Genomic DNA, 18,707 nt, shown 5'->3' on the forward strand with positions numbered 1-18,707 from the left:
ACATGTAGCCATTTTTCCCTGAAGACAGCAGTGTGCTAAAGTCTTCATCCTTCCATCCTTGGGCTGGTGGAGAGTCAGTCTGGAGAACTGGTGTGGAGTGTTAGCCTGGAGGGCTAGTGAAAGGGCAGCTGCAGCCAGGCCAGTTGTCAGTGCCTGAAGTGGTGGTGCTGGGATCAGTAGCCACAGGAGAAGTGAAACCTGTTTCACTGTATTTTTGCTACACATCATGTGGCCTTGAGTTCCTGCCTGTAATGGGTGATTGCTTAAAATCTGACTGAGAGCCTGTCGGATCTACAAACAGTGATTCAAATGAGATTGTATATACAGACTGTATATAGAAAGAATGTCCTTGAAGTTGTTGTTAAAGTCAAGTTTTTAACCCTTAATAAAACACAAAATAAAGAATAATGGATTGTCCTTTGTCTCTTGAGTGCCAGTGAAAACTCTGTGCACCTGACTGTGCAAAAGTGTGTGTGTGTGTGTGGGGGGGATTCAGTTCATCTGCGGCTCCTTAGGGGGTGTGCTACATTTTCCTTGCACGCGATTGAGTATTCTTTGCAAAGTGAAGCTTTACATCCTTTACTAAGCTCTGAAGCAAGTGCACTCGCAGTGCACAGTAAATTTGCCTTTATTAAATCAACCCCATAGACTCACCTGCTGCACCCTCCATCTGTTCCACAAAGGCAAAGATATGTTTTAGATGTTATGGTCCCCTCTCCAGCATCACCTAAATGGGATAAACTGTATGTGCTTGTATAATAAGTATTGTATGTGTGAGTTTTCATAAAGCAGGTGAAGAGGTTGGATGTACCCAGGAAAATAAGCCATGTTCACTGTAGAATATGAGGCTGATAGTGTATGATTGCTATAGAGTGCTGCTGTTTTTTTCAGACAGAAAAGGAACTGCATGTGAATGGGGGTTTGGCCCCCTAGCTAGTTTCTGGTATATGATCTCTGCTATGTTTGGTATTTGGCTATTTTAGTCTGCCCCTATGTTAGGATATTAAGGGGGGGTGGGGCACTAAAAAAAGGTCTGAGTGTGTAATCAAGAGGGAACTAGTGTCCATATGGTACCCTTCCTCTTTATGGAAGGGTACCATATGGACCCTTGTTATTTTAGGATGTCTATGGAAGATGAGACACTGCTGCTGAAAATATTTGGGCTTAAAAATATTGGGAGCAACATGCAGCTTGTAGCACCTCACCAGGCATCTTCTTTATAACTTATATAGGGCAGGAACTGTAGTATTACATGGTTGCTAACAGTTCCGAGTTTCCCGGGACATTAATTTAATTCAAACCCATGTCCCGGTATAACCATGTCCTGGGAAGAATCCTGAAAAATTGGCTTTGTCCTGGACAGCCGCAGCTTCCGCCTGTAAAAACATGGCCGCAGTCGACTTTAGAACTGCATCTCTCTGTGCTGTCAGCTGTGTTCTGACCATCTCTATCATGTCGCCAATCTCTGACTCCAGCTCTTGTAGTAGGTCTGCAGTCTCTTGTATCATACCTGCGCACTCTCTTTCTTCCTCCATCCCTCTTTCATCTCAGACTCTATCCGCTATCTTCTTCCAGCTCTTTTACTTGCGGGGGCACATTCTTCTCCATCGTCTTCTTCCCTCTTTTCTTGTCCTGATGTTGACACAATGATCTCTCCCGCTGTAATGCCGTGTGTGCGGTGTGCAACGATTTATATAGGCATGGGGCGTGTTCCCTGGGTGATGTTACCCGGTGACCCCACCCCATAGGATGGCACAGTCCCGTGGAATGATGGGACTGTGACATCCTATGGGGCTGGGTCACCTGGTGACATCACCCGATGATCATGCCTATATAAATCGTTGCGCACCGCACACACGGCATTACAGCGGAAGAGATCGTCGTGTCAAAATCGGGACAAGAGAAGAGGGAAGAAGATGACGAAGAAGAACGGGCCCCCGCTAGTAAAAGAGCTGGAAGTAGATAGCGGAGGAGCTGGGCAGAAGGCAGAAAGCACCAGAGAGCGCGGAGAAGGCACCGGAGAGCGGGAGAAGAGAGTCAGAAGAGACCCCCGGAGTCGGAAAAAGACCCCCGGAGCTGCCTAATAAATTACTTTAAAAAGTAATGTAGTGTGTGTAGTGTGTTTTTTTTATTGACACTTTTTTCCTCCAGGTGAAAGGGTAGGGGTACGATGTAGTGCAGGATCTACTTTGAAGTCGGCACGACTTAAAGTCGTGCCAATATGAATGGTAGTCATTGAAAATCATGGAGAATGACTTGTCATACGATTTTGCCGTCCAAAATCGTGTTACAAGTCGTATAAGTGTGAAAGGGGACTTAACTGTATAATGTATTACTGTAATATCATCACTTTGGGCCAGATCCACAACCAGCGTTACACCGCCGCAAATTGTCCAAGTTAGTGCCCGATCCACAAACCACTTACCTGGAAATTTGCGGCGGTGTATCCTAAATCAGTCCGGCGCAAGGCGGGCCAATTCAAATGGGGCGAGTCCCATTTAAATTAGGCGCGCTCCCGCGCCGGACGTACTGCGCATGCTCCCGACGCTATTTTCCCGATGTGCTTTGCGTTACGTTACGTTGCGCCAAGTTTTGTGAATCGCGACGGGTAAAAAAAAAGATGCGGCAGGGAAAAAAAATGTAAAAAAAAATAAAAAAAAATTTGACAGCGACGCGGGAAAGACGGGTATACTTTTACATGGTGTACTAACTCAACACTTTGTAAAAGCAGCCCTACAGTAGGTGCACGCGATATTGTGTCAATCTCGCTCCCTTTCTCAGCGAGATTGAGCACCTACGAGCCCCATCGCGGGAGCCAGCGCCGAGCTGGCTTGCCGCGATAGAGACAAAGCCGTCATAGAAGCGACGGGAGATCCGACTTGGATTCCCGCCAATTCTACACGTGTGCGGCGTTTGTTATGAATCCTGAGGGGGAAGTCCCCGCCGGATTTTAAATAAAAATCCGGCATGGGTTTCCCCCTCAGGAGCATACCGGGCCCTTAGGTCTGTTATGGGTTGTAAGGAGAGCCCCCCCCCTACGCCGAAAAAACGTCGTAGGGGGTCCCCCTACAATCCATACCAGACCCGTATCCAAAGCACGCTACCCGGCCGGCCAGGAAAAGAGTGGGGACGAGCGCCCCCCCCCCCTCCTGAGCCGTACCAGGCTGCATGCCCTCAACATGGGGGGGTTGGGTGCTCTGGGGCAGGGGGGCGCACTGCGGCCCCCCCACCTCAGAGCACCCTGTCCCCATGTTGATGAGGACAGGGCCCCTTCCCGACAACCCTGGCCATTGGTTGTCGGGGTATGCGGGCGGGAGGCTTATGGGAATCTGGGAGCCCCCTTTAATAAAGGGGCCCCCAGATACCGGCCCCCCACCCTAAGTGAATGGATATGGGGTACATCATACCCCTAACCATTCACCTGTAGGAAAAATGTCAAAGTTAATAAACACACCACACAAGGGTTTTTAAAATAATTTATTTTTCTGCTCCGGAGGCTCCCCCTGTCTTCTTTATTAGCTCTTTTACCAGGGGGAGCTTCTTCTTTGAGGTCTTCGGGTGGGTGGGGGCCGCCGTCTGGTTCTCTTTCACCGCCGGGGGGGGTCGCTTTTAAAAAAGCCCCCACCCCCCGGCGGGTTTCCTCCGGCGTCTTCGGCGGGGGGGCTTCTTCTTCCGCTATCCCTGACGGGTCTTCTCCGCTATCCGGGGGGTCTTCTCAACTCCGGGGGTCTCCTTCTATGTTCGCCGCTCTCCGCTGTTGACTCGGCGCACCCCGGTTCTTCCTCCAGCTGTCCGGTGCCTTCTCCTTCAGCGCTGAACGTCTATCTTCTTCTTCCGTGCTGTAACGTATTCTTCTTCTTCCGGGCTGTGACGTCATCTTCTTCACTTCTCCCGATGTTGACACGCCGGCTCTTCTCGCTGAAATGGCAGGTGCGCTGCTTTCATCGGACCTATATAGGCCTCACAGTCCCATCATGCTCTGTACCTACCCATGTGATACCTACCCACGTGGGTAGGTATCACATGGGTAGGTACAGAGCATGATGGGACTGTGACGCCTATATAGGTCCGATGAAAGCAGCGCACCTGCCATTTTAGCGAGAAGAGCCGGCGTGTCAACATCGGGAGAAGAGAAGAAGATGACGTCACAGCACAGCGGCCTGAAGGGAGAAGTAGAAGTCGTCACAGAACAGCGGAAGAAGAGGAGAAGACGTCACAGAACAGCGGAAGAAGGAGAAGGCACCGGACAGTGGGAGGAAGAACCGGGGTGCGCCGAGTCAACAGCGGAGAGCGGCGAACATAGAAGAAGACCCCCGGAGCGGAGAAGACGTCACAGAAGAGCGGTGAAGACCCCAGAGAGCAGGAGAAGACCCCCGGAAATCGGAAGAAGAAGCTCCCCCTGGTAAAAGAGCTAAAGAAGACAGGGGGAGCCTCCGGAGCAGACTAATAAAATATTTTAATACCCTGTGTTTTTTATTTGTGTTTTTACCACTTTTCCTCCAGGTGAATGGGTAGGGGTACGATGTACCCCATATCCATTCACTTAGGGTGGGGGGCCGGTATCTGGGGGCCCCCTTATTAAAGGGGGCTCCCAGATTCCGATAAGCCTCCCGCCCGCATACCCCGACAACCAACGGCCAGGGTTGTCGGGAAGGGGCCCTGTCCTCATCAACATGGGGACAGGGTGCTCTGGGGTGGGGGGCCGCAGTGCGCCCCCTGCCCCAGAGCACCCAACCCCCCCATGTTGAGGGCATGAAGCCTGGTACGGCTCATGAGGGGGGGGGGGGGCGCTCGCTCGTCCCCACTCCTTTCCTGACCGGCCGGGTAGCGTGCTTTGGATACGGGTCTGGTATGGATTGTAGGGGGACCCCCTACGCCGTTTTTTCGGCGTAGGGGGGCTCTCCTTACAACCCATAACAGACCTAAGGGCCCGGTATGCTCCTGAGGGGGGAACCCATGCCGAATTTTTATTTAAAATCCGGCGGGGACTTCCCCCTCAGGATTCATAACAAACGCCGCACACGTGTAGAATTGGCGGGAATCCAAGTCGGATCTCCCGTCGCTTCTATGACGCGCACGTTGGAATGTGCTGTCACTATTCCAGTGAGTGCGAGATCTCGACACCATGTCACCGAGAATCAGCGCGATGCTGTCATGCTAAAAACACAATATCACAAACACCTACTGTATCTTTGCGACGGCAAACTAACACTTACGGCGACTACACGAAGGGAAAAACCTTTCGTGGATCTCCGTAAGTGCTAATTTGCATACCCGACGCTGGTTTACGACGAGAAATGCCCCCAGCAGCGGCCGCGGTACTGCATCCTAACATCCGACAGTGTAAACCAATTACACATGTCGGATCTTAGGGATATCTATGCGTAACTGATTCTATGAATCAGCCGCATAGAAAGAAACAGGGATACGACGGCGTATCAGCAGATACGCCGTCGTAACCCTTTTGTGGATCTGGCCAGGGCCAGATTAAGAACATCATGGGCCTGGTGCTGAGGATTTTGGTGGGGCCTTTTATAAATAATAAATAAATGCGTGGGAATGACATGAACGCAGCCCGGCCAAGGCAAGTGACCAAAGGCACAGAACCCAGAAGGAAGACCGGGTGAAGATGGAAGTGCCCGGGCCCCGCCTGATTCATCACAGCGCAGCACTGGAGGGCTTAGTCTGAAAATTTAAAAGGTCACTAAAGGATTATTTTTTTAGCTAAATAGCTTCCTTTACCTTACTGCAATCCTGGTTTCATGTCCTCATTGTTCGTTTTTGCTTTGAAGTTGCTGTAATCCTTCTCTGATCTCCACACTTCCTGCTTGTCTGTTTCCTTATGACAAAACTCATGGGAGCTTCTCTCTGTGGTCCCTGATCAAGGAGGTGTGATTACTGTGTGTAAAAAAACCCTCAGAACCAATCAGATTCATTTTAAAAACAAACACTGCCCTGTGTTTGTTTGTTTTTGTTCTGTGTGTCTCTGTACTTCACAGAAACATGAAACTAGATTAAAAACGAAAGTGAAACTGCAGGCACATTATATGATTGATTTTTATCTATTTTTAATCATTTTTAAAAGAAATCAGTTAACTGTCATTTCAGCAAAAACATTTTTTTCCTTTACTGATCCTTTAAGTGTACACTAATGTGCTAATATGCTGTGCATACATGTACATTGTGGCATAACCTACCCCAGGGCCTCTAAAAAGTAGTAATGTCAGGAAAGTTTACTACCACTTTAATATCACAGGATCCCAGGAGCCTCTCATGGGGCCCCTACTGACCCAGTGGCCCTTGGGCAGTGCCTAAGTGCACAGATGCCAACATTTTAAAAATATTTTCAGGGACACTTTTTTTACAAGTGCTATATTTAAAGTAGCTGGGATCCCCGATGTTCCTCTATACATCATAGTAGTAAACACAAAATTAAATGAGTACTAATAATGGGGCAGAACAAATATGAGAACTGAGATTTCCTTTAGTTGAACTAACAAAAGTGTGTCCATTCTAGAGCTGGTAACATTGAGGATATTCAGTATAATTTTAAAGAACTGTTTTTGTGGGTAAGCGACATAGGGGAGGAGTATGGACGGTATATAAGTGGGAAGTATGTGCAGGTGAGGGAGATGAATGTGGAGGGTCTAACAGTGGGCACTTTGTACAGGAGAGGAGTGCAAAGGGTACGGCAAGAGGCACTATGTACAGGAGAGGAGTGTGAAGGGTATGACAATGGGCAGTATGTACAGGAAGAGTGTGGGGGTATGACAGAGGGTAGTACGTACCAGAGAGAAGTGTGGAGGGTATGACAGTGAACGCTATGTATAGGAGAGGAGTGTGGAGGGTGCAACAGTGGGCACTATGTACAGTAGAGGAGTGTGGAGGTTATGACAGTGAGCAGTATGTACAGGAGAGGAGTGTGGAGGGTGCGACAGTGGGCACTATGTACAGGAGAGAAGTGTATGACAGCAGGCACTATGTACAGGAGAGGAGTGTGAAGGGTATGACAGTGGGCGCTCTGTATAGGAGAGGAGTGTGGAGGGTATGACAGTGGGCACTATGTACAGGAGAGGAGTGTGTAGGGTATGACAGTAAGCACTATGTATAGGAGAGAAGTGTGGAGAGTATGAGAGTGGGCACTATGTACAGGAGAGGAGTGTGGAGAGTATGACAGTGAGCACTATGTACAGGAGTGGAAGGATATTTAGGAACTGTGTAGTGGTTAAGCGGGTCATACATGGATTGAAATGACGCCAATTATGCAGAGAGCAGCCATAGTCGATCTATGTATGGGCTAGCTGGTTTTACACAAGTCAATCTATTAATCGACTTGAGTACAACCAGCCTGTTATGTTTTTCCCAAAACAATCAGTGTTGCCAGCTATAGTTAGAAACACTGATCATTGTACACACTGGTAGAACACAATAACACTGCAGGAGTGATTTCCCCATCCACAGGTCAGCAGGTAAGAGGGTGTGTGGGGACAGGCTGGGGAGAGATACTAGTCAGTGGCTGGGTAGGCACTGGTAGTATCAGAGCCAGATACACACAGGTTACATACGCCACGATCGTTAGAGCGAGAACAGTAATTCTAGTACTAGACCTCCTTTGTAACTCTAAACATGTAACCTAAAAAAAATTTAAAGCATCGCTTAGGATACCAAAAAAAATGGTGCTAACTTAACTAACTAGTGTTTTTTTTTAATGAATGAAACAGTTTTTTTCCCAAAAAAAAACATGTTTGAAAAATTGCTGCGCGAATACCGTGCTAGAGCTGCACAATTAATCGTTAAAAAAATTGTGATCTTGATTCAACCCCCCTGACAATCTCCAATGCAGAGTTTAACGATTCTTTCATATAACAAGTGGAGAAACTTTCATCTATCAAAAGAAAATATCTGGGCAGTCTGCCAAGTTTTTAACAGGAAACATTGTAACTAACGCTTCCTTCTTAGATCAAAGGGATGCACTTCTGTGTGTAAAGAACAAATCCGGGCAGTCTGGCAAGTTTGTAAACAAAATGAAACATTGTAACTAACTCCCTTCTTAGATCAAACTTCTGTGTGTAAATGCGGGAAATTTAACCACTTAAAGTCCAACACTTGTTTCTTAAGTTAAAAAGCAATATTATTTGCTAGAAAATTACTTGGAACCGCCAAACATTATATATATATTTTAGCAGAGACCCTAGGGAATAAAATGGTTATTGCTGCAATATTTTATGTCACACTGCATTTGTCCACTTCAATGAATAATAAAAACCATAAAAACAAAACAGTGAAGTTAGCCCATTTTTTTTTGTTTTAATGTGAAAGATGATGTTACGCCGGAAGAATCGTGAGAGAATCATGATCTATCTTCTAAGCAAAAAAATTGCAATTCTCGATTTAGCAAGAATCGTGCAGCTCTATACTGTGCAACATAAAAAGTGCAAAGACCACCATAGAGTAATTTTCTAGCAAAAAACAAATGATGATTTTTACATGTAGTAGAGAAGTGTCAGAATTGGCCTGGGTGGCAAGGGGTTAATTAACATAAGTAATATACAAATAATTATTATAAGCCCTGTGATCCTATCAGTCTGCTGCAGTGTGTCAGCTTGTATTTATATTGACTTCTCTGAATGTAGCTTCTGACAGGCTGTGCAAGCAGCCCCGTATCTCCGGAACCATAAATGATAGCCGTCCCATATTTTGACCAGTTGTGGGGCAGGTCTTCAACTGCCTACCCCCCAAATGTGGGGTTTCTGTGACCTTTGGTCGTCGAGCTACAACCCCCAAAGTCGATCTTTTTTTTTTTCTGATCTTTTTTTTTTTTTGGGGCAAATGGGCCTATCTTGAGAAAGGGGCCTGGAGCTGCAGCTCCATCAGCCCCCTTGTTAATCCGGCCCTGGATCTGGCCCTTTCTGTGTAAAAGTCTTTCATATAAGTAAATATCTTTAATTCATACTATATATCCTTTCTCTGCGCAACTTATAGTTATACAACTTTAAAAAAAAATCATTTAGTTATAAAAATCTTATAGTTATAAAAACTACAAAATGATGAGGATAAAATTGTGGTATGCCTGATGACCTGCCATGAAAGTCCTTGTTCTGTTTCTGTTATGGAAATGTATGTTTTTTTTGTTTTTGATATCTTTCTGTTATGGAGTAGCAACTGTTTCTTAAAGGATAAGTTCACTTTTTAGAAAAAAATAACAAATGCACATTTTTTTTGCAGGTAAATGTTCATTTGTTATTTATTTTGGAGCTTGTAAAGCATTGCACTAGGGATCAGCAGATTGCTGGTGCCATACAGGTCTCCAGCAGATCTGCAGGTGTATCTGTGTGCCCGCACAGACAAGCAGATACAAGCTGACAGGAAGAGAGAATGAACTACCACGGCGCTGTTTAGTTCATTGAAAACTACAAGCCAAGAGCCGCAAAGGCTGCCGGACCTTGTCGTTTTCCAATCAGAGGACAATGTGAATGAGTTACAAAGTTACTCTGGTTGAAAATAGACAAATCTAAAGTCTATCTAATTCAACCAAAAAAAAAAAAAAAAAATTATACAATCCTATATACACAATCCTATACACACAGTTGATCCAGAGGAAGGCAAAAAAACCCAGAAAAACATGATTCAATTTATTCCAGCAGGGGAACAAATTCCTTACTGATCTCCCGAAAGGCAATTCGATATTACCCAAAATACATTCACCAATAATTGTATAGTATCCAGTTATATTGTGTACATTTAGGAAAGAATACAGGCCTTTTTTATTTAAAACTGTGCCCGTTTGTAACATGTTACATGTGACACCCTAAATATGGGTGCAACATGTTACCAAAGGTGAACTTATCCTTTCACTGTACATCTGAGTTGTCACGCTTTTACACATGCCCCTGATAAAGACTAGGAATGGTCCTGATGTTCAACTTGAACATAGGGTGTTCATTTGTCCGTAGTACAAATCAACATATGGGGCAATCGCGGGAAGTTGGCACGCTGCGAGGTCGCAGTGCATTGACAGCTGCAGAATGGCCAAACCATGCACCTGACCTGTATGCTTTGGCCAATAACAGCGCAATGTGCTGTGAGAGCCATGATTGTCCAAAGGTTTTTGGCCAATCATGGCTCAGGGGCTAAGACCACGCCCCACACTATATAAGTCTGCTGCTTATACGGCAGCCGTATATTGTGAATGAATGGAGATTAGGCAGGTAGTTAGTGTAGTGTGCAGTCAGTCAGTGTAGAATATATAATACAGTTCAGAGTATATAGTGCAGTCAGTGTAGTATATATACAAAAGTTCAGAGTATATAGTGTAGTATATATAATTCAGTTCAGAGTATATAGTGCAGTCAGTGTAGTATATGTAATACAGTTCAGAGTATATAGTGCAGTCAGTGTAGTATATATAATAAAGTTCAGAATATATAGGGCCAGATTCTCAAAAGAGATACAACGGCGTATCTCCAGATACGCCGTCGTATCTCTGAGTCTGGCCGGTCGTATCTATGCGCCTGATTCTTAGAATCAGTTACGCAAAGATTTCTATTAGATCCGACCGGCGTCGGATCGTAACTGCATATTTACGCTGGCCGCTAGGAGCGTGTACGCTGATTTACGCGTCGAAATATGTAAATCAGCTAGATACGCAAAATAACGAACGTACGCCCGGCCGACACAGTACAGATACGCCGTTTACGTTAGGCTTTTCCCGGCGTAACGTTACCCCTGCTATATGGTGGCGTAAGTGTGGCGTACCAATGTTAAGTATGGCCGTCGTTCCCGCCAACGAAATTTGAAAATTTTACGTCGTTTGCGTAACTCGTCCGTTCACGTCAAAACCAATACGTCCTTGCGGTGTATTAGGAGCAATGCACACTGGGAGATTTCCACGGACGGCGCATGCGCCGTTCGTGCAAAACGTCAATCACGTCGGGTCACAGAACATTTACATAAAACACGCCCCCTGTTCCAAATTTGAATTAGGGGGGCTTACGCCGGCCTATTTACTCTATGCCGCCGCAACTTACGGAGCAAGTGCTTTCAGAATACAGCACTTGCCCGTCTAAGTTGCGGAGGCGTAACGTAAATAGGTTACGTTACGCCCGCACAAAATTACGCCAAACTACGAGAATCTGGCCCATAGTGTAGTATATATAATACAGTTCAGAGTATATAGTTCGGTAAGTGTAGTATATATAATACAGTTCAGAGTATATAGTGCAGTCAGTGTAGCATACAGTATATAATACAGTTTAGAGTATATAGTGTGGTCATTTCAATGTAGTATATATAATACAGTTCAGAGTATATAGTGCAGTCAGTGTATTGTATATATAATACAGTGGAGAGTATATAGTGCAGTCAGTTTAGTATATATAAAACTGTTCAGAGTATATAGTGCAGTCACGAAAAAATAGAAAATATTTATAGTACACAATGCTTTAGCAAACTAAATATCAGCTAGGGTTCTACTTTAATCTGCTATTTTATGTAGGTTAGTAGTCCACGTTAAGAATTATTTTTCACCTGTTCACAAACTTATAACCTCCTTTGCTACTGTCAATAACCGTTTCCAAATACACAAAATTTGGTTACTAAAGGGGGTAAAGAGTTTCCTATGTTATTCTTGTTTTGACAAACAGTGTTCAAAGTGTAAGTGGGTCTTGTTCAGTGCTGCACATGGGCTGGATTGTGCCATATTATCTCCATATTGATATGATGTTGCCATATCATACTAATAACGATCACAGCTGCCAATACTATTTTTGGCAAAATAAATAATTACAGGCATTAGTACCCTACAGGAGAACAAACCTGCTAAACTTTGTTACTATGGATTGTCTTGAACATTTCCCATCATTTAAACCCTTTTTTTTTTACATTTTAAGAGAGTAAGGCCGCATACACACGGTCGTTCCAAACCGATGAGAATGGACCGAGGTTCAGTTTCATCGGTCCAAACCGACGGTGTGTATAGCCCATCGGTCTGTTTTCCTTCGGTCCAAAATTTAAAAACATGCTTCAAAATTGAACCGATGGACCGCTGGCCGATCGGTCCAAACCGATGGTCAGTACAGAAAAGCATCGGTTCAAAACCCGCGCATGCTGAGAATCAAGTCGACACATGCTTGGAAGCATTGAACTTTGTTTTATTCAGCACGTCGTGTGTTTGACGTCATCGCGTTCTGACCCGATCGGTTTTTGGAACGATGGTGTGTACACATATCAGACCATCAGGCCACTTCAGTGGTGAACCGATGGAAATGGCCCGTCGTACCATTCTCATCGGTTTGGAACGACCGTGTGTACGCGGCCTCATAAAGGGTTAAAACCACTATCAGTTTTTTTTTTTTGCTGCTTGAGTCCCACAGAACAGATTAGCCTTTGCTTCCTGTTCTGAAGTTACAACAGGAAATGAGAGGAAATTACTCTAAAGTAAACAACCTTTCCACCTTACCGTGTTGTCTCCAGAACAGGTGTGCCTGTTGGAGGATTTTCCTTCACCCTTTGCTCTTTTAGACTTCCCCTCACTTTGACCTCTTTCACACTGAAGAGTTTTTCAGGCGGTACAGCGCTAAAACTAGCGCTGCTATGCCACCTGAAAAACTCCTTCACTGCCTACTCAATGTGAAAGCCCAAGGGCTTTCACACTGATGTAATGCGCTGGCGGGAGAGAAAAAAAATCTCCTGTCAGCAGCATCTTTGGAGTGGTGAAAGGAGCGGCATGTATACCACTCCTTCCCATTTAAAACAATGGGAAACCGCGGCAATACGTGCAGTATTAACCCTTTATCGTCCGCTAGCAGGGGTTAATACCGCACCGCTAGCGGCCGATTCCCGCGGCAATCCCGGCAGTATAGCGCCGCTATTTTTAGCGGCGCTATACCGCCACCGCGGCTCCCGCTCCAATGTGAAAGGGGCCTTTCTGTTTTGGTGACAAGGTTCAGAGGGGTAAGGCCCCTTTCACACTGAGGAGTTTTTTAGGCGGTACAGCGCTAAAAATTGCCTAAATACCACCTAAAAAATCTCCTGCCCAGCCTTCTCAATGTGAAAGCCCGAGGGCTTTCACACTGAGGCGATGCGCTGGCAGGAGAGAAAAAAATCTCCTGCAAGCAGCATCTTTGGAGCGGTGAGAGGAGCAGTATGTATACTGCTCCTTCACCGCTCCTTTCCATTTAAAACAATGGGAAACCACGGCAAAACCGCCCGCAATGCGCCTCTGTAGATGCGCATTGCGGGCAGTATTAACCCTTTATCGTCCGTTAGCGGGGGTTATAACCGCACCACTAGCGGACGAATCCCGCGGCAATTCCGACAGTATAGCGACGCTATTTTTAGCGGCGCTATACCGCCACCGCACCTCCAGCCCCAGTGTGAAAGTGGCCTAAGTGTTCCCTTTGGGGACAAAGACAACAATAAGTATTTCCAGCAGTACTAGCAATTCTGCATTTTTAACTGGAAAGATAAGTACTGATTTGAGGGTTGAGGGAGCAACTCCGTTCCAGAGTTCACCTCTACCCAGTGTCGTCACTAGGGTTGGTGTCACCCGGTGCGAAAAAAAAAAAAGGTGTCACACCCCCCCTTAACTCACTACAGACTCCCTCCCTCAGTACAGACCCCCTTCCTCAGTATAGACCTCCTCCCTCAGTACGACACCTCCATCACTGCAGACCCCCCCATCAGTGCAGACCCCCCATCAGTACAGACACCCCCACCCAAGTGCAGACACTCCATCAGTACAGACACCCCCCACCTAAGTGCAGACACCCCCCACCAAAGTGCAGGCACCCCTGTCATGACGGGGATACCTCAAAATATTATTTACTTTTTGAAGAGACAAAATATTCTACTTTCATTTAAATCAGCCAAGGCCAAAAAGGAACACTTTCCCCTCCCCAGAAGAAAACAAACACTACACAAGCTTGCTGACTAGAGATAGTTTGTGTGTGTTACAAGACTTTCGAATAAAGAAGAAGAATGAGTATGAAACCCATTGTAAAGCCAAAATACCAGTGTTGATTTTAGCTGTCTGTCAGACAATGGACAATGTTGTAAGGTATATGAAACCCAAGAACTGTACAATTGAATGTATGAATAAGACTAGCGCTAAATTGTCTAAGAAGTAGTGATAAGAAGAATCTGTTAGTACAGCTGAACTGTTCGCCCAGCTCTTAGTCTAAAGGGCAGGGCAGCCCAACTAGAGAAAATATCAGATATATGTCTATATATATATATATATATATATATATATATATATATATATATATATATATATATATATATATATATATATATATATATATATATCTTTCTTTCTATTTCTCTACCTCAAATATATGTGGATATATACTGTACATATTGATCATAATTGAGGCCCATGACACTTTGTGGACATATTAAGAGAACACATGTATACATATTGCATCATGAAAACATATGACAATACCGATCACACCTGTGTTGTGTTCACATTGACAAGACATGGGCCATGTTATTGTTCATGCAATCATCCAGTTAGTATGATTCTAACTAATCAAATACACACTCAAGGATTACATTATGTGCCAATTATTAGGGAGCAGTATAGACATATATTCAGATCCCCAAATGTAGATAAATATTCATAAAAAGGAAAATCTACTTTTAACGCAATAAGTTTAGAAAAACATTGGTAAGCCTCAGACGCCTCCAAGTGGCTGAAAATAATATCTCCTCTGGTACCTGGCAGATCGTAAAGAATTCCCGTCCAATAGAAAGGAAGCCAAACCCCCTGGGATGAACTCAGGACAATTTTTTTTGAGCATATTGTTCAAAATGGTATAAAGATGGTGAAGGCCCATAAGGCAAGGATCACAGACCCCACACACCTGATGCATCCCTAGATACCTAGAAGTCTGCTAATCTCTGACCACTCCCCACCTGGCTGGACCTTGTGACGTGACTGTTCCCCTTTAAGTTTGGTAAGATACAGATCATCCAGATCATATCTCATTTTCTTTCTCAGAATTGTAGGGATTATATTTTAGGGGTTATGTATTGATGTTCATTTGATGGTTTAGGGGTGTATTATTCCAACTGTGTTTAAAGAATTCAAGTATATATAAGTTAAATTTTGTGATCCCAGGGAGAGTTCCGTAGCTCCATAAAATCTTGGTACTCTGTTGGTTGAATAATTATCCAAATTTAGCAATATTAGTCTGTAGACTTGGTGAGACACATTTCGGATTTCTTTCCGGCCGGAAGAAACTCGAAGGACTGTTTCCCTGAAGCAACAAGGAATATTGATTTAAAGCATAAATTACTGTACCTATTTTTCCAACAGACCAATATGGGCCCTTCTGAGTTATTATATTAATTATCTTTTAACCACAAGTTGATGTTTTTTCAGTGTATGTGTAAAGTGTCAATCACCAGTAAATCCTGTTCTGTATGAAATTGTATGAATATACTTGATAATTAATAAAGTCAAATTATTTACTTATTAATTTGGTGGGAGATATTTTATACTTTGGTAAGAAAACCCCATAAATTAATGAACTCAGGAAAAGATTATGGTATGCATTAAAATTCTGAACTAAGTTCATCAAATTACCGTAAGGTTGGAGGCACTAATTAAAAGAGATATAGCATTAAGATCTAAATAGAGATCTCATACCATACTCACAACACCCCCCACCTCAGTACAGAAACCCCCCCAGCAGTGCAGACCCCCCTCAGTACAGACCCCCCTCCCCTTAGTGCAGACCCCCATCATTACAGACCCCCCTCAGTACAGATACCCCCTAGTGCACACCCCTCCAGCATTACAGACCCCCCCTCAGTGCAGACCCCCTCAGTAGTACAGACCCCCCCCCCTGCAGTATAGACCTCAGAACAGCACTGACAAATACACACACTGTGTGTCCCTCAAGCGCAGGCTCCTTCTCCTCTGTGGATGTAAACAGAGAGAAGGAGGCAGCTTCGGTCCCCGCTACTGAGGTACACAGTGGCATGAGGCACAGCTAATCAGGGCAGTGGGTGGTGTTAGTGGTGCTGCTATCCACAGGTGTCACCCCTCTGGCGAGTGTCAACCGGGTGCAGCCTGCACCCGCCTAGCAACGCCTCTGCCTCTACCCCCGAAAGCCCCTTAGCCTCCAGTGCCTACCTCCCTCAGAGCCCTTCAGACCCCCCCAGAGGAACACAAGACCCCTTATATTTCAGTTCACCCCAAAGAGTACCTCACTCCAGCATTCCAACTTCCCTCCCCACTTTCATCCCACTGACATGGATGCCAGGGCAGTCATCCTTGGACTGACACAGCCAGAGCAGCAGCAATATTTTTCAATCCACTAATACAGGTGGAGCAACATTTTTTCCCTCCAGTGACACCAGTGTAGCAGCCTTTTTTCTTTCCAGTGACACAGGGAAATGTATTCTTACTTTGATGCCAGGCATTTCTTTCTCTGTGCCATATGTTGCACCACTATTAATCTTTTTAATTTGCTGCAGTGTGCCACAACAATTGGCTTTACTTTGGCGCTTACCACAACCCCTTCATTGCTGTGCCACACATATACAACTATTAGCCACAACCCTACTTCTGCTCTTTGTCTTGCCCTTGTCAAGCACATATTTAGTGTTTGCCTGCAATATCACTTTAAGAAACAACTCGTTAGCTTGCTAGGGACATGAAAGCGAAAGTGATCCCAAATATCATGTGTACTGCGCTATACATGTAAGCTTTGCAGCTTTACAGAGCACATGCTACCTCCGAGCACCACTTTTACTAATGAATTTCATTAGTATGAAGCATGAAGCCGCTTTGGGAAAGGTAAGAAGGCATGAAATAAACAGCATTAATATAAGAGTATGAAATCAAACTATTTGCCATGGGAAATAAATCAGCGTTGCGCTTATCCCTCAGTTTGCCCAAACATCTGCTGTTCAAGAAATGACAAAACACGCTGTACTGAGCAGACTGGTATTTAGATAAAGGGTGACTAAGGAGCAGATGTTGTTCTGAACTTGGGCACAGAAATGCTGAAAGTATTAATGTTATTGAATTTTCTTTTGTCGAAAAACCCTTCCCAAAATATAGACATGCTGATAAAAGTCAATAAAGCAGAACATACAGTAAGTCACGTAGCTGTAACAATAATCAGATGGCTGAACTTCAAAGTAATAATATATGATTGCCCATCTGGCTAGCACAGCTACTCTAGCTTTGGTGCTCCAAGCAGAATTGGAGTAATCTATTTTTAAGTGGATTTAACCTTTCCGGCTAAACCATTTCTAATAACGTACTGTAAACACACAGCGCTCACTTACAATGAACAACACAGTCCAGGAGTTCAGAGGATGGCTTCTCCGCCATACAGTGCGCGCTGCAGATAGCCTTCCCTCTTGTTTACAGCAGCAGATGCAATAGCTGAAGCATAGCTCACAGTCATCCAGGTCAAACCTCACAGCGTGACTTGCCTTTTAGATGGACTAATATTCTATATTTGTAAGCTGATAACATGATCTCGAGAAGCCCAAGTGCCAGGGCCTCCTGTATGATAAAATATCTGGAGAATATAAATCAACATGAGTTAAGGGGATGCAGAATTACAGGGACAGCATCTATTGCTCATTGCTGAAGTGCTGATATATTAAATGTTAGTCAAATAAGAAACCTTGTGTTTGAGCAAACTGTATGTGCCATATGAACTACAAAAGCCTGAAGCCTGAACCAGACATTTAAAAAAAATATATATATATATAATATATATATATATATATATATATATATATATATATATATATATATATATATATATATATATATATATATATCTCACAAAAGTGAGTACACTCCTAAATATTTTATTATATCTTTTCATGTGACAACACTGAAGAAATGACACTTTGCTACAATGTAAAGTAGTGGGTGTACAGCTTGTATAACAGTGTAAATTTGCTGTCCCCTCACTCAACACACAGCCATTAATGTCTAAACTGCTGGCAACAAAAGTTTATGCAAAATTATCGAAACGGACAAGCACGAAAAATTTCTTAGTACGATCAATAAAAATAAAATAGGATCAAGTTATCAAGACCGGGTCTGCTCGAAAACAAAGGAATACATTACAATACAATACAATAAATTACATCATCGTGGGAAGTTGTATTCTGCCTTACGAGAATTTTCGGAACTCTAGTCTATGCGTTTTTGATATATGACTAGCAAAAAAGCAGATGATCATTCGTCCGATATTCTCATCAGGTATAGCAGGCTATAAGAACAGTGTGAATTCTTACCTGTATGCATGCAAATGTGTTTATTTCAGGTACTTTTATAGCACCTTCAATTTATGCAGCTATTATTATTATACAGGATTTATATAGCTCCAACAGTTTGAACAGCACTTTATAATAGAAATTGAGACACTACAGCAACAATGCAATTAAATACAAGTGGGTTAGGAGGGCCCTGCTCCTAGAAGCTTACAATCTAATAGGGAGGGGCTGGTGAAACAAAGGGTAGTAACTGTGAGGAATGAACTGATGAGGGAAGTAGAAGATATGGTTATTAGCTGAAGAGATTATTTTTAAGGGATCGCCTAAAAGTGGACAGAGTAGGAGATAGTAGAACAAATTGAGGTAGTGAGTTCCAGAGGATTGGAGAGGCTCTGGAGAAGCCCTGGAGATGAGCATCACAGAAGGAGACAAGGGAGCTAGAGATCAGG

At 44.1% G+C, this 18,707-nt stretch overlaps 1 protein-coding gene across 1 annotated transcript in view; it reads right to left on the minus strand.

The window, feature by feature from the left end:
* LRRC2 (leucine rich repeat containing 2) overlaps positions 1–17,444 on the minus strand; it is a 270,174-nt gene extending 252,730 nt beyond the window's left edge. The window contains exon 1 of the mRNA XM_040355283.1: positions 17,308–17,444. The gene's annotated coding sequence lies outside the window, so the exon portion shown is untranslated. The remainder of the gene's footprint in view (positions 1–17,307) is intronic.
* Between the last annotated feature and the right edge of the window lie 1,263 nt (positions 17,445–18,707).

This window comes from Rana temporaria, chromosome 1 (assembly GCF_905171775.1).
Source record: "Rana temporaria chromosome 1, aRanTem1.1, whole genome shotgun sequence".
Lineage (NCBI taxonomy): Eukaryota > Metazoa > Chordata > Amphibia > Anura > Ranidae > Rana > Rana temporaria.